This window comes from Spodoptera frugiperda, unplaced genomic scaffold (genome assembly GCF_023101765.2).
Source record: "Spodoptera frugiperda isolate SF20-4 unplaced genomic scaffold, AGI-APGP_CSIRO_Sfru_2.0 tig00001243_1, whole genome shotgun sequence".
In the NCBI taxonomy this organism is placed as follows: Eukaryota; Metazoa; Arthropoda; class Insecta; order Lepidoptera; family Noctuidae; genus Spodoptera; species Spodoptera frugiperda.
The window spans coordinates 155,488-172,662 of record NW_026095728.1 but is presented as its reverse complement, the minus strand read 5'-3'; the positions used below and the strand labels follow the sequence as shown (position 1 = coordinate 172,662).

Here is a 17,175-nt window from a genome sequence, read left to right as displayed (position 1 = left end):
TGTGTCTATTTATGAGCGCCTGTAACCTATCTACCTACACCTCTTTACTTGTAATATCATTGGGCAGAGCCGATTGCTTGTGTCCTAATGCACAACCACATTATGGCATTTCCTCTTGGTACTTAGGTACTTTATGATCAACACTCAACAGTACCCTTAGTACGAGTTTGTTTTACGTTTAAAGTAATCGAAATAAGAACGCGTTCGGTGCTCTGATTGGCCGGCTCGGATAAACCAACCAATCGGACCGCCTAACGCGCTCTCGTATCTAATAAAACTTATACTAAGGGTACAGATACGATACATCTCTTACCAACTATTCTTCAGAAGAGATCTCCGCTCGAGTATAGTTCTTCACATTGTGTAACTAATACCGGTCTAAAAGTGATAAAAGTTTATTAATTCTAATCAGGCTGTTGTAGTATACTGCCTGTACGAGGTCGCGAGGAAGTGTTATGGCCCAAGAACACGCTCGGGTTGGATTCCCCGGTTGTAAAAAATATTAATCATAATTTTCAGACGTGACTACCTACGTGATATGTGATTGTTCCATCTTGTTGACTCTATACTATGTCAAGCGTCAACAAGAAGTTTTCGGAAACTGTATTAAGCACCCGCTAGAGGAAATGGTGAGTTAAAGTAGGTACTGCGATTCATAGCAGAGTTACTCTTATCCTTCTGAAATATGGAAGCGGCGGTATTTCCGAACCGATACGACCTTCAAACCTTCAAGAAATGAGCATACTCGTTTTTAAAAGGCTGGTAATACATCTGTGACTTCTCTGGTGTTGCGGGTGTCCATGGGCGGCGCTGACTCGTCTGCTCGATTGCCAGCTATTCCATAAAAAAATAAATTAGAATACTTAGGTATCCAGTAAGTTTCCCAGAGAGTAGGTACTTGTATTTCGTAGACATCACTCAAACACCGTTGTCAAGGTTGTTATTAATACCTATTTTAAATGAGAGTTTCCTCACATTGTGCGTACGTAGGTATACCGCAGTCAACTGGCGAAAAGTGTTTGTGCATTACACGGAAAAACAGATTGTTAACGCATAGGGCGGCGTTTTAGTGACAGAATAAGTGCGCTCGCGCAGACGATCGCCTGCAGTCACCTGTGAACCTGCGCGTAATACACTCCTGCGCACTCCGCTGTGACAACCACTTCGCGTCAATACTCGCAGCTCGATACGGTAAGTCACTTCACTATACAACCTTTAAAAAAATGGATAAACATTTTTTGCTAATATTATTCAATTCACATAAAAATGCTGTGCGGTTTCGATAAGTTTATTTTTTTTAATAATTATTAGTTTTTTTTTACTCTACATTTTTTTTTATTTTACATACAAATATTTTTTTATTTATTCCTATAAAAAAAATACTAAAGCTAATCGTCTAATCTAAAAATAAAAAAGAATATTAGTGTAAAAAAAAAACATTGCACGCATTGAACCTTAAAGTAATTCACCGCGAAATATGTAAATTAAATTGAAAAATAACTCGTTCTGTTGCTCCACAAGTTAATGAGGTTTCTTTACAGCGCTAATAGTTTAGTAATTAACTTGTAGTGATTGAAAAGCAATTAAACTAATTCAGCAGAACTATATACAAAAACATTTAAATTAACGAACAGACAAAGATAAGGCATTTGCGTCGCGTGTTTAAGTTTTATGTAAAAATGTATAACATTTTAATATTTGTATCAAAGTCATAGTTCAGCCTCCTTGTATGGTAGAGCCTTGTATTCGAAAGCCGTTTACCTTACATCTCAAGAGGTTATTGGCAGCTCTCCTTAAACATTCCTAGCATTGATTTTAACAATATTGCGTTAAAAATAGAAACAGAATATAAATAATTTGTATTGTTTATTAAAGATTTCAATCGTCATTCTAGAATGACGATTGAAACTATTGAGGTATGTTTCAATACCTTTTATTGCGAATGTAACAATATCTATGCACAATGGTATTTCGTAAATATTAGTATTTTGTTTGGTATATTTAACTAAAGATATTAATAATTGATTAGGTGAAAGAATGATTGAACGCATGATCACTTGGTCGAGCTTAGCGCTTCCCGATTACTAAACTAACGAGTGTGCCTTCGTGTGTTTCATGACAAAGCGATAATATCTTTGTATAGTCGAAATGTGAAGTCATGTGTGAAATAAACTATGCTTCTATAAACACATAGTAAAGTATAGGCGTAAACTTAAAACATTGCTAGTACGAGTAAATTGTGTCGATTTTATGACCAAGTCCACTCTTGGCATTGACATTGCGTTGATTGTACATACCTACTTAGCTACAACAATGAAAATCAATCTTTTCTTTAAGATATAGCAACAAAAAGTCTACTACATAAAAATACTTGTAAAAAATAACATCATTGCTAATTTATTATTATTTAGACGGTGTTAAGAGTGGGTGCGCTGTCGTGTTTCATTCTCATTATATCGTATCTTGTATCTTAGTGGTCACACGCGGTTGTCATCTACAAGGCTGCTATTCTCCCAGCCTCTCATCTTCATTCCCATACGTTGTCATTTGAAATGACAAATTAAAATGAGACGTTAAATATCTGCTTCTTACTTTAAATATCTTAAAGTCGGGCGAAGTGCTGCTGGGCTCTTTTCGGTTTTTCGAAAATTTCTCAGTAGTAGCACGTAGTCTGGAAATGTGCCCGGTATATATTATGGCAATAGGGACTTACAATATAAATTGTGAAAATTGGATATCCATTGTACAGTGGCATTACGTGCCATAATGTGCACCTCTGCCTACCCCTTCGGGGAGAAAGGGCGTGAAGATATAAAAAAAATAACCTTAAATATATATCTCACATATTACCTACGTAGCAAACTGTACGAAATAAAAGCGATATAGAAAATTCGGCTGGTAGGTTCTGCCGCATCTACCTATCTACGGTGTCATGGAGCATAGGCGTAGCCAGGGGGGGGAGTTGGGGGGGTTCAAACCCCCCCCCGAAAAATGCGTACCTAGACATTACAGAGCGTTATTTTTCTAGTTAGCATAGTACATCCCCTGTTTGGCAAAGGTCTCTATATGTATATGACTAGTTGACTACCTACGAATCTGTTTATTACATATAGTGTTTTTTTTTTTGGTCACACATTTCATGGGTCGACTTTCTTGAACCCCTCCCGAAACTAAAACCTATGTCATGGAGTGCCACATCTACCTATGTACGGTGTTAGTGTGTCACGGAGAAATCAGAGATGTACTTATGCAATTGAGTGCAATTATTTATTTCCTGTGTTTCCGGTGCAAGGATCGCTGTGGTAGATAGTTGTACAGACACATCGAGTTACTAGGTGCGAAATACGACAGACGCTTAAATCTGATGTTTTACTGATCTGATATTTAAATCAGATAGACAATACAACTCATGAATAGTAAAGTACAATTTTTACGTAATTTACTTACTTAATATCTAATTAAGTGTTTTTTTTTTTGAGGGGTAAATGTCAGCCTATTCCTTCTCCTACTTTGAGCTGATGTCCCGGTAACCTGTTACATTATTCGCATCTTCGGATTACTTAAGTACTTACCTAGCAGATACATGATATAGAAGTCAATACAAGACGAATTTTATCGTCACTTTGAATTAGATATTTAACTTTTTTGAATGAATAAATTTTCTACAGACATGGAAACGAACACATTTTTGTTTTAGCTAAGAATTCAGTTTGTGGTTGCTGTCTGTCCGTCCCCTGTATATTGCATAATGTTATGTGCATTATAAAGAATTTCAATTGATACGTACATCTTAAATTATCTGAGTTAGAAACACTACATCAATAAACAAATCGTTGAATAAAGTAGATAAACTACAAGTAGCCCTGTAGCACCTGTAGGTGATGCATATACACTAACTTAGTACATTTGTATGGTAGCAAACATATGATATTAAAAATTATATATCTGTATTTACGTAGTACTACACAAACAAAAAATAACAAATCAAACGAATATCATAGGTACGTGAAATTGTGGACGACACCAGTTTCGTGAATTAAATTAATACATTAGAGTGGGCACACGCATCTTCGGCCGTGCCCTTGGCATTGAATCGTCCTTGGAGTAATGCATCGGAAATATTATTTGCTTAACCAGTCCTGACCTACCAATCTTGAACGCCGGGCGCTCGTATGTGTTTGAGCTACCTATTATTATGTTAACCGTGTTTAACAGATAGAAAATTTAAGCGAATCTTATCCGTTATTTATGCTTATAGACTTTGTCATTAATGGAGGGTGGTGTCTAGTTTAGACTATACATTATATACTCTGATACTGCAGAGTGGTCTATCATTTTAACCAATCATAAGTCATATGCACCCAACCAACACACATAATCGTCTGGGTGTCATGACACCCAGACAGATGAATTTTGATTTTTTTGAGAACAATAAAACGAAGAAAATATCTTTTCATCATATATTTGAAATCATTTAATTTACACGGCAAAATAATAAATTAAATCTGCGTAAAACAAAACTATGAAACTATTCTAAAATAAAACTGAAAATTCTGCTCATTGAAAAACTGCTAATGATTTTCGTGAGGTAGGGTGCCTAAAAGACTGACAGCATTGCCACGTTGAATGGCAATGCTACCAGTAGCCAGCCCTTCGGTAATCTAATATGTCAACCATCCTCTTTAGAAAAACTTGGTAAAAGATATACGTATTTATATAAATATATATATATAAAAGATATATATATGTATGTACTTGGAACCCACGGGCCAAAGGTTAGTTGAACTAGGTTGCTATTTGCACTTGGCCTTGAATAAGTCAAATTCTGGAAAAAACTAGTATTTCGTTAACATTAATTTTATAGCCATTAACATTATAATGTCATGCACTTAAACGGACATAACACTCGATACTATTTGTCTTACAGTCATGGTACAGGCGCGTGTCACCTGTTGTTTCGTCTTATCATTCACTCGTGGATGTTTTTCTATCCGTATCTAGTTAGCATTTACACCATTTCTAACTTCAAAACTGCTGGACAGATTTTGATGATTTACCGAGATAACTAATATCTTTAACGATTCTAAAGCATCAACACGTAAGTTAGGTATGACCTTTATGAATAGATACTGTCAGATTTATCTGTGACACCTTCTGCTACAGCTGTCGGTCAGCTGTGAGTGTGGGTAGGTATCTAATCTATATTTATTATCTGTTTGTATGTAGAGCACGTATTATATTGGTCTAGCTTCCTTCCGATTGGCCGTCAATTTTTTCCTATGACGCATCGCGGTTATTGCTGTTAAGTAAGTAATTATTATGCACCTACTACAGTTTTAAGATAGTACTTTAAAACATTGAGAGAAATACATATTTATAAAGTAGTTAAGCTGGTACTTAGAACTGCTAACTCTTTGGATTTTTTTTACCAAGCATAGAAAGTATTCTTTACAACTGTATGAAGGTGACCGAACTAAAATTAATATATAAAGACAAAACATAAACTTAATTACTACACAATAATAAAAATAAAAACTAATACTAAAATATTTACAACTTAAAAATTAAAACTATACTACTAACTAGGTATACATTACAAATAATTTGGAATTAAAATAATCTATGTATTTGCGTTTGATAAAGCCGAAGATATTATCAACTAAACACTGAGAAGTACATGTTGTAGAAAACGTTAATAAAACCAGGAAAATAGCTATCACTGATAAAAATGCCAAACAACTCTAATAGAAGGAATTCTGTAGTTTCATGAATAACTAAACGAATAGTTAATATCAATTAGGAAGTCACTCATGCAGGTAATGTGGTTAGTTAAACACAGAAAATTAATTAACGCTGTACAAAATTCGATTACAACTTAAAATGAAAATGTATTTTACATAACGTATGAAAATTACGGTGAAGTGTGGGAGAGCCATGCTTCGGCACGAATGGGCCAGCTCGACCGGAGTGATACTACGGCCTCACAGAAAACCGACGTGAAACAAAAGCTTGCGTTGAGTTTTTCCTTCTGTGAATGTGGTAACTAGGTAGTCCGGTATGGTTACCGGAGACCTAATTACCTTCCCGTCAATGCACCAATTCCCCAACAACCCTTAAATTCCTAATCCTCTGGTGTTTTGGGTGCAATTGGCGGTGGCGATTGGCAAAAGGCTTATCATCAGGCGATCCACCGCTTGTTTACCGACTTATACGTTAAAAAAAATGAGAAAAAATTTATTAAGTACGTACCAGTACCCTTAGTACGAGTTTGCTTTACGTTAAAAGTAATCGAAACCAGAACGCGTTTGGCTCACTGATTGGCCGGTTTGAATAAACCAACCATTCAGACCACCGAACGTTTCGATTAGTTTAAACGAATAACAAACTCATACTAAGGGTACAGTTTATTTACTCGAGTGCAGCTGTACAGACTTTGCACACCAGAAATAATTACACACGAACTAATAATCTATACGTAGTACTTACCAAGTTGTATACCTGAGTTAATTTATATATTTTACATATGTTCCGTTTATTTTAACGGTACGATACTGCTTACATCCCCCGTTCCTACGAACCAGAGTCGTATTACCCCTAAGGTAAAGTGCCCAGGGCGCCAGGTTGTATTAGGGCGCCGCGAGACGCACGTCCCTACTACCTCCATAATGACGGCGGCGTCAAAACACAGGCGCCTATAAGGTGCCTGTCTAGGGTGCTCTCTAGTTTTAATCCGCCTCTGCTACAAACATACATGTTCATTTGCTATGATTCGTAAACGCAGCGCTACGAAACCTGTATAGCTAGGAAGTAAAAGTTCTCGGGAAAAAAGATAAGAAGGCCTTGTCTGTTTTAAATAAATAAGATAATAAAATATATCCAATCCACGACTTAACCAAATATCTTATAACAGCATTTTATTTTGAGGGGGGATGATCATTTAATGACTTCTCCCGCTACTACTCTTACTGACTAATAATCACCCCGTTCCTAGTCCTGCTTTTCGAGCCGCAGCCCCGGTATACCTGCTAGATAAATAGTCCGCAGCTCCGGATCAGGCATCAGCCCTATTAGGATTTTATAGTAGCCTAGTACCTAATTAAAATAAACGTAGGACTATAAAAATGTTCGCTTTATTCTACATATATAGACTTGTAGTTAAACAAATAAAATAGTTAGTAGCATCTCAGTTATATAAATATACATCTGAAAATATGTGGTGTGTTTGGTTACGCATAGTGAACTCAAATTATTTGCCGTGTAGTTTCAGATTGAATGATTGAACGGCTCACTTCATATCAATGTGGCATTCTTTCTTATAAAGATTAACAAATAATATTAGGTACGAAGTTGCATACATTTTTCCGTGACTGAGGTTACTTACTGAGTAATTTTTCTAAAGTCAAAGATTTTTTCTGGTGTTGCGGGTGCCCATGGGCGGCGCTGACCGCTTACCATCAGGTGACCCGTCTGCTCGTTTGCCCCTATTCCATAAAAAAAGAAATAGATTTTTATTAGTAGTAGGTACAGTTTGTAAAACACGATTTTTATTTAAAAATGTTCAATGATGGATAGTGTAAAAAAATTATAGAAAATAAAAGGGCGTGTTGGATATTATTTGATAAAGGAGGCTAATGTTGATTCGAACTTTAGGACGCATTTCATAATGTATAAATAAATAGTTTATTTACTGCCAATTTTAATAACCGATCATCTTTAGATTAAGTTAGTTCAAAAACGAATCGATATCGACCCAATTTTTGGATCGGTAATTTAAATTAGCAGTTCTACGTAGAATTTTTGAGCTCGAACAGCAGGATTCAGTTTTAGAGTCAGTAATAATGACACTTTCTCGCTTAATGAAAGTCATTAGATAAACATCCTCAAAATTAGTAACAGACGCAGAAAAACAAATAATTTTATTAAAACCCACGTACACTGACTATCAAAGGAGCGACCGAGATTTATACGGTCGTTATAATGTACCTGTTAAACTACATATCGTCATTGTAGTGCCACTTTGGTAAATAAACAAACATCATTCCATAATGGCGATTGTCAATAAATTTCCATTATTTTTTTTACCGAGAAAATGTGGTACACATCGGTGGGTACATGTAATGTACATATTGCATACGTCAATTGCCACCTTTTTGTATTGTTACACTTAGCATAATTACATTAAGTATGTACGTACCTACATGCTTATAAAATATATATTTTTAAGCTATACATATACTCCGTGTTTGACGGATCTTTTTTTTGAACTGACAAATTGGAACAATTACATTGTACAAACATCTGATACGCATGGTCACATTGTATTGTTTTCCTCAAATGTTTTCCTTAAAGAGATGAAAGAGGCAGTCTTGAGTAGTACCTACCTAGGGGCTACAAAATTAGTGTATTTTAACCACTAGCATAGGTATAGGTATTACCTACCAAATTTGTTTTCTATGAAGGATTTTGGATTTTTTCTCTTAAAGTAGGGCGCTAACGTGCACACTTTTGAGTCTGGTGTCAGACACAAGGCAATCGATGTACCACCAGTATAAAATCATAAACTCCCTGTACATTCGTTTGTCCAGTTGCTTCCATTCAATATCGGTCAAAAAGGGTTCAGTGACGATAACTGGGTACAATAGGCACTTAGTACAACAGTAGTCCAATTCTGTCATATAATGTTTCTTTAGAATAGCAGTAGGTTCGTCCTCTGCTATAGGGATTAGATGTAACACATTCAACTGGAGAAAAGTGTTTTTTTATAATAATAGTGTTTTTAGTTAATTTACGTGAGACATGGTAAATTAACTAAAAAACACGGGTAACTCAATTATATAAAAACTAATACTGCCAACAAAAGCCGAAATTATTTTGATGACGCTACAAGAGTTGAATATAAATAAACAGTCCATGATGATGGTGACCCTGTACAAATCTCAAGTCATAATGGTAACCAAAACATTAGAGTTTTTTATATGTCATTTTCTGGAGATTGGGGAGTTACAATTTTAGCGCTATGGTTAGGCAACCGACTGCCATGCAACGTGTTGCGGTTTTTGATTCTCACACGGCGTAACTTTTTGTGTGATCCACCAATTATTTTTTCGGGTATGGGTGTGATGTGTATGTGATCTTGTATGCAAAATGCACTCACGACACAGCAGAAAATCCTAATGTGGGACAAGGTCTTATATAAAAGAATCTAATGATAGATCAAACTAAACAGGGGTAAACAGGAGATCAAGTGTCTTGTTGTTTTACTCTTTTTGAAGGTTGAATATGTTTATAGGTGTTGTCAAGTGATATGCAATTTGATGAAGGACAAAGTACTATTGGAAGATGATTGCAATATATTGCTTAGGTTAGTGTCAATACCAACATTAATGATGTTGGCCTAGAAATCTGAGGTCGTTTTAATAAATACATATTATAAAACAATTGTAATAACGCACTTCCATTAAGTTTTGCAAGATATAGGTAAATAGAACGAACTTGTATTGATAAGTCGTACCCTATGTAAACAATTGTGTTTAGGATGTGCGATTGTTGGAGTTCGATCGCCGCCAGCAAATTTTGTTACTAAATTTTAACATTGCGGGTTTGCCGGGGCTCCGGCTTGAAAAGCTACGGAACTGTAGAGCTAAACTAGAACTTAGCTGTAGGAACGGGGTGGTTTTAAGTCAGTAAGAGTCTGACGCTCCCTCTCGCCTCGCCCAAGAAGGATAGGAAGGAGAATAGATTGGATGATAATTCCCACAAAAAATAAATTGCGTATTGATATAAAGTCGGAAAATCAATTAATGAAATTGGTGGATTAGATTAGGTTGATCAGATACTTTCAAGTTTAAAAAAAGTTAAATGGCATTGAGTTAAGACAATAACTATACTGCGTACTTACCTGTACCTGTTAATGACTTTGAAATAAAAATATAAACATATAAACATGTATATAAGAAACAGCACTAGCGCCGTCTCCGATGCGTCACGCGTACTACTTCAGTCTACAACACAAAGTTTGGGTGTACAATGAGTTGACAATTTCAAGACAAATACTCCTCATTTATCCGTGGATTACCAGGATTATGGTATTCTAGATAAAAGCACTTTATTCAAGCTTAATATGAAGTGCGTCAAAATTATATCTTCAAGTGGACATAGGCATGACAGATTGCTTTTATTGAGACTGGTCGTTATTTGGGTGCGCTGTGGTCGTGATCTTTTTTGGATTAAGGATTCTAAAGTTAGGGATTGGGTAAGGGGTAGGATTCACACGCTCTCCATAAACTCAACCATATTTTGTCAAATCAATGACTTATGAATACTTAGGAAATAAATACTATCGATCTTCTTGTAGGTTTTAGGATCTACTTATTTAAATACGTGTATGTATTTTTTTAATGTAACGTCCCTATATAAACTTGTATTCGTGCGATGACTATACGAATCTATCATTTGGAAGAAGCATTTAGCTCCACTGATGGGTAATTTCATTTGGCGGTTGCTATTCTTTATTTTTTAATTAAGTTTAATACCTTATTTATTACTAACTACTTTTAACTTATGTTTGAAAGTTATCCCTAATCATAATACTTCTTCGACATACGCTACCGGCCAATACATATAGTCCCGTCAAAATCGGTGCAGCCATTTCAGAGATGGTACAAATGGTGACTTTAATTAGAAACGTCAAACCGGAGAATGACCGATTTACGTAAGAGGAAAGTAAGAAAAATATAATAATATAATCATTTGCATCGCGCGGTTTACCCACTTAGGGGGAAATCGTAGAACAAAACTTAGGTACCAATTGACAATAGTTCAGTTTAATAAAGGTACCAGATGTACCTATTTCATTGTTATTGAGGAAAATATTTAGCTTACATGAACAAACTGTTAACAAAATCATTTATTTCAATTAAAATGTACCTACTTACATGTTCTTTACCAACCTCTTTAATTTATAATTGCAATATGGTTGCTAAGTTGGTTATATGATTACGGTTATTCTTTAATTATTAAGCAGTTAAATCATTTTGAGAAGATAAAGTCACGCGGCTATTCTACATCATTACCAGCGACGAAATATTAGACTCGTTCGGAAATCAAACTTGCACAATTTGAATCAATGGACAAAGCCTACAGCGCAGTTGATACAAGGGTCAGGTTTCTGCTGGATTGGTGGTTGTAAGCTAACAAGCCTCGAGCCGTAATTATTCCCAAGTCGAACTTGGCTATTTCCTAGGGCGCCAGGCTAGAGAGGGGCGCAGCGAGACGTCAACTGGCCATAGAGTAGCGGTTGCGCCGAAAGAAATTAGGGGCGCTTACGAAGTGCTTGCTTAGGGCGCTCTCTAGGTTCAATCCGCCCCTGTGTTAGCCCGATCAACTATGCTATAGACCTTTAAAATAGGCTATGCATATTAATATTGGTGCTAGAACTACCATATAATACTCCTAAAATAAAACAAGTAAGGAAGTCGGTTAAAAAGATGGTAAATTAAGTAGTACCAAAGTATTTGTGTTTATAAATTGGACAGTGTTACAACATGGTGTAGATATTTGATTGATATTGCGAGTTGCGACATAGTCATGGCTACTTGAGTGTTTCCATGGGGTCTCCCAGAAACCATGTCGAGGTGACCCGTCAACTAACTTGGTGACCCTTCAAGTGAATAGTCAAATACAAAGACGTTTACTTACTTGAATACATTCGAAGATAATTTTTATGTATGTATTTATTTATATCAAAGGTAATGTTTTTTACTTGCATATTACTTATTTCATGATAAAACGTGGTTAAAACTAATGGTACTCAATGCAGTTAAGACTTGTTTTTAGTCTTAACTGCTTAAATTATTTTCACTTGTACATAGATTATCTACTACTTAATGGAGTTAAAAAAAGAAGACATATTTACACATGTAGATTAGTTCGAGTTATTATAAAGTGTCTTTGAAAATATATTAGATTTTCGTTCCATATCCATTTAATATTTTTAAAAACAATTATGTTATATTATGTAAAATATATAGTTTTCATAATAAAGAAATATGATTTGAAAACGTGTACCGCAGTCATTCACACGGTCAGAGCAAAAATAATTTACTTTGCCAAGGTCTCAACAAACCGCTAGTTTTAGAGATGTGTCCGAGATGAGACGGACATACACCTTGTTCCTACTTAATGCATTATTTAATCAGGCGGACGGTGGGAGGTGGCACGTGGGCTGCGTCTACAGTCATATCGCACATTGCTATCGTTTATCACCTAGACGGGAGTCAGATACTAGTTTCTGGAATGACCTAATCGTCAAATAAATAAAATTGATATTCATTATCTAAAAATAGGTTACAAAATTGCACTTTGAATAAAAGGTAGGACTCTAAGAAGACTCTCACTATTACATGGGACTTCTAAACAAATGATGAAACGTGGGTGTACATTGTATAGCGGCATTACATGCCGTAATATGCGACTCTGCCAACCCCTTCGGGGATAAAAGGCGTGACGTTGACTCTAATAAGAAACTCTGAAATTGAGGACGCAAACGCACGCAAACACAATTGTTTTTTTTAACGACTTCGATGAGGCCATTTTTTTCCAAACTTTAAATTAGACTTTGTTTATTTTCCTATCTTTTAATTTGTAAAGATGTTAATGTAGTTTTTATTATTACGACTTCGCTCGCGTATAACAATGACTGATAGGTATATTAATGATGAATGAATTTGAGTTTTAGAATTAGTCTTATATTTATTACATTTATATTTACAAATAAAGAACCACGGGGCTAGTCATACCAAGTTTATTAATTTACTTCTTAAAATGTCAAAGCATTTAATATATTTCAATAATCTTGAGTCTATTTTCTTCAGTTTAGAATACTGACCGTTAGTAATGTTATACATATATTTAATTACACGCCTGGATCACTGGAGGTGAGCGTACTATGCTAAAAAGGATTACATAATTCTGTATTCTTATTATATGTATGTATTATCTTATATGTACAATTGTACATATGTATTGGAGAGAATAAGTAAGAAATAAGAAAACAAAGCTGCTTTCAGGAGCATTATCCTTTTAGTAAAACGTTACATTCAATTGTTGTGGAAATTCCATTGTGCACTCATTGAAATATTCAGTCAGATTTACTTTCCAGATATGTCAGCACTTATCATTACATCGTATTTACAGTAACCGTAAGACGCATTTTAATATAAGGTTAACAACCCTTTAGGTGCTTTTCCGCCAGAGATGTGCTATGCTACGATGCAGTGGATGCGTTTGGCAGTCACCAATTATATTCATTAGTACACATAGCTTAGCACTGGTGGAAATAGACTCTGCTAGGTTTTTATATGGAAAGATGCGTGCTACAGATGCCTTCCCTACTATTATTCATACATCGTATAATACTCGAGCTGCGGATATTCCTTGCACAGCTCGAGTACATAGTAGTTTCCTTACATAGCTTAGTATCAGTGGAAACGGTCACATAGTTTCACAGGTTACTTATAACATCTTCGAAGCATAACTACATAGCACATGCGTGGAAAACCACCACCCAGATAATCCTGTAAATAGTACTGTTAGCAATAATCCTGTAAATAGTATTGTTAGCAATACTACTTACAGGATTATCTAGGAAAATAATTTAAAAGAAGAGAGTATACAGAAATATGGCAAAGACGAGAGCTCCGTACAATTCCAGGACGGATGACATGTTTACTGCCTATAATAATTACATTTACAAACATCGAAGCTTGTAAAATGTATTAAGAACATTAGTAAACATACATTTAAATATAGTATGTACCTTATTACCCTGGTATTAGCACCAATTTATTGGGGAGTTTCAAAATATGATGCAAGAAAAATTTGGTTTATCTAATATGCTCCTTGAATGGTAATCCTTTCCCACTGGCTATCAGTGTTCAATGTAAGTGCGTACTTACAGCTAGTCAAATCTTATGTCTGGTTTTAATGTTCGTCGTATCGCCAGCGAGGATCATCTTGTCAAGTTGAACTGGATGATAGCAGATAAATAAGTATACCGTATTGAGTTTGTTCCGGTATTTTTTTTCATAATTCTTTTAAGTGCTAAGGTATGATGGAACTCATTGTAGCAATTGTAAAATTGAAACTACTTTTTTTTTGTATTTCGAATTATACACTAGCCTACTAGACTAGACTAGCCCACAAAGAGTGGAGGATGTTCAGGGAATATGGGAATAAAGTGAAATCAAGTTCAAAAACTGGTTAAAGTTCACGGTGCTGATGTACCCAATCTGGCATCGGAAGTAAACGGGGGTGCTTCAGGGATCCATATTAGGGCCGTTTTTATTCCTTCACCAAATTAAAAAAAAAACTGCAAAATCATATTTACGATGATTTATTAGATGTAGATCGGGGTCTGGGAGTTATACGACAGTAGTAAAATCTATTTAATGAAAACTTTGATAGGATTGGTCGAGTAGTTAACTGTTTCATCTTGAACCAACCCGTCAAAGACTTTTATAAAGGTTATTTGGAACAAAGTTGTACCCGACTCCTTCTGTACTGCTGTTTTTGTTAATTGTTGTTTATTTCTAACTTCGTTTCGTGCTTAGTACCGAATAAATACGTTTCTTTTCTTTCAAGCTGCTGTAGGTACCGAATATTTTGTGTTATGTTCCAAGGGTACACTACTATAGGGTATCGAACGATAAATCAGTTATTGTAAAAAAACAAATAATCCAATCTGGATCAGATAATGATAAATGTCTTCAAAGCTGTCAAATTTAAATCAAATCTAATCAGCAACATAGTCATCAGGTCAGAAGATTGTTGATCGTGGAAATTTTACTCATACATTATCGAATCTGAGATTTTCCAGGTTTATCTCTTATATTTATCTACTACAATATTTCCCGGAAGAGAGAAAATTACACGCTTTTATTAATTATAAGTTTATAACCATATTTTACCCATGGTTTTGTCCGTAAGAATTTCCCAAGGAAGGTAGATAACGTGATGTCCTCCTTCACAATCCTGACTAAATATAAGTAATGCAATATTTCATGAAGATATTATCCGGAGCTGCGGACTACTTACTGGGTTTACAGGGGCTCCAGCTCGAAAAGCGGGAGTAGGAACGGAGTGTTTTTAGTCAGTAAGAGTCTGACACTCCCTCTCGCTTCACTCAAGGCGGGAGAAGTCATTGGATAATATTTCTCCCTTAATTAAGCTATTTTTAGTATTAATAAGTGGATAAATATGCATATTGCATATTTATGTATATTGCATATTTATCCACGTATTTATCCGGACTATCGACCATCTTTAATGCGTACCTATAAATGTAACAAACAAAAATAATCTTCCTTTCGGCTGAAAGAATCCAATAAATGAATCTGCTATATTTTATCCACAGTGACGCAGTGTCTTGTCCACCTGACGCTATTCATAAATTAAAAGCAGTAAACCTTCACCGATATTAAAAGTATAATTATCAATTTAATTGTTCATTGTGTCGTGGGATCGCATCATTCATTATTTGGCTGTTAGTTACCATTGGCCATCGGATCGGTCATGACAGTTTTCTTAGTGTAATTAAAATCGATATTTTTGTACTTAAAACTTGAGGTTTAAGTGATAGCCGACAGTTGAGAATCAAGTAATGTAGTAGTGTAAGTTCGTTGCTTTTATTTAATATTCCTGGCTACTAGTTTTTAGTAAGTAATTTTTAAATGGCGTTGCGTTTTTAATGTATTTGGGTGACATAAGTTTTTAAACTGACATGGTCACTAACACTAACGTTGGAACTTAAGACGGGATATTTACCATGTTTATTTCTGTCTATGAGTTTCCGATATTTCGGCATTGTTGCAAGCGCCATGATCAGGAATGAACTGGCTCATGATCTGATCAAGTTAACAATAAATAGATTAAAGTAGAAGTGTCCTCACATAGGTCGGTGTACTCCTTCAACGTCTTTGCCTCACAAGGGCATAGTATTGGAACCCGTTTATGGTAATACTCTAATTAATAATAAATCTAAAAGTAAGTAAATAAAGTTTCAATGTCGTATAATAACTGGTGATTTTACAGTAGCTGCAAGTAAATAAATGGATGACTAATGACTAACTATAACATCTACAAAAAGTATTTTGCTTTTTTAAATAAAAAACAATGATCCAATTAAAAAGACATTATACGCTTTTTATTGCACTTACTATTGTACAAGTGTTAGTTTAGTTAAGTGCGATTGGTGTTCGAGTTTTGAGGGATCCGTGAATATTAGGTGTTAGATCGCGACAATTTAATTTTTTTTTTACAGTATTGATTGGTACTTTGCTAATACTTAAACGTGTTTCATTCGAATGCATTTTTAAATGAATAGTTGTAATATAAGTTTTTAAACTGACATGGTCACTAACACTCGTATTAGAACTCGAAACGGGATATTTACCATGTTTTATTTCTATTAGTATGAATTTCCGATATTTCGGCACTGTTGCAAGCGCCATGATCATGAACTGAGTTCATCCGTGATCATCAATATCCCGTTTAGAGTTCTAATACTAGTGTATAGTTGTAGTTATAATAATCAAACAAACAAATAGGTTACCAAGTTCTAAGGCAGTTTGGTTAAAGCAAATATAGTGACTGATGACTACGTGGTGGGAATTTTGTCACTTTTCCTCATGGTACGCAGCCTCAGAAGGCCATCAGCCGCGCGTGTCTGCTTACTGTACAAGCGTGTGCGCGGAAATATATAAAAAATGTATGAACATAATGAAGATATATCATTATAATCTCGTTTGCCTGCTTTGATAGCTAAATTGTCCACTTCCTAACACTAAAGAGTAATGTCAACAGTATTTGTTATAAACTGCGAAGCAATTGACTTGTGTGGCACTGGTCAATAACACTGAATACAGTATCATTAAAGGATATTCATTATTGACATTGCATGAAAGATTTACGCATTAGTATAATGTAATGTTTAAATATTCAGCATTTTGTTAAAGATTGTCGTATTTGATAAGATCAGGATCATAATGAGTTTTCCAGGATCACTCAGAAATCTTACAATAACGCCCAGTTGATGATCCGGAGTTGCGGACAAACTAACGGGTTACCGGGGCTCCGGCTCAGAGCAGGATCAGAAACGGGATCGTTTTTTTCAGTAAG

General features: G+C 35.2%; 1 protein-coding gene across 3 annotated transcripts in view; it reads left to right on the top strand.

The window, feature by feature from the left end:
• The first annotated feature begins 1,027 nt into the window (after positions 1 to 1,027).
• The window catches only part of LOC118266449 (proton-coupled amino acid transporter-like protein CG1139), a 55,549-nt gene continuing 39,401 nt past the window's right edge, over positions 1,028 to 17,175 (top strand). For 2 of the 3 annotated variants that reach the window (XM_035579919.2, XM_035579934.2), the window contains exon 1: positions 1,028 to 1,191. The gene's annotated coding sequence lies outside the window, so the exon portion shown is untranslated. Of the gene's footprint in view, positions 1,192 to 15,649; positions 15,669 to 17,175 lie in introns of those variants that run through there. The other variant, XM_050707666.1, reaches the window with a different exon arrangement.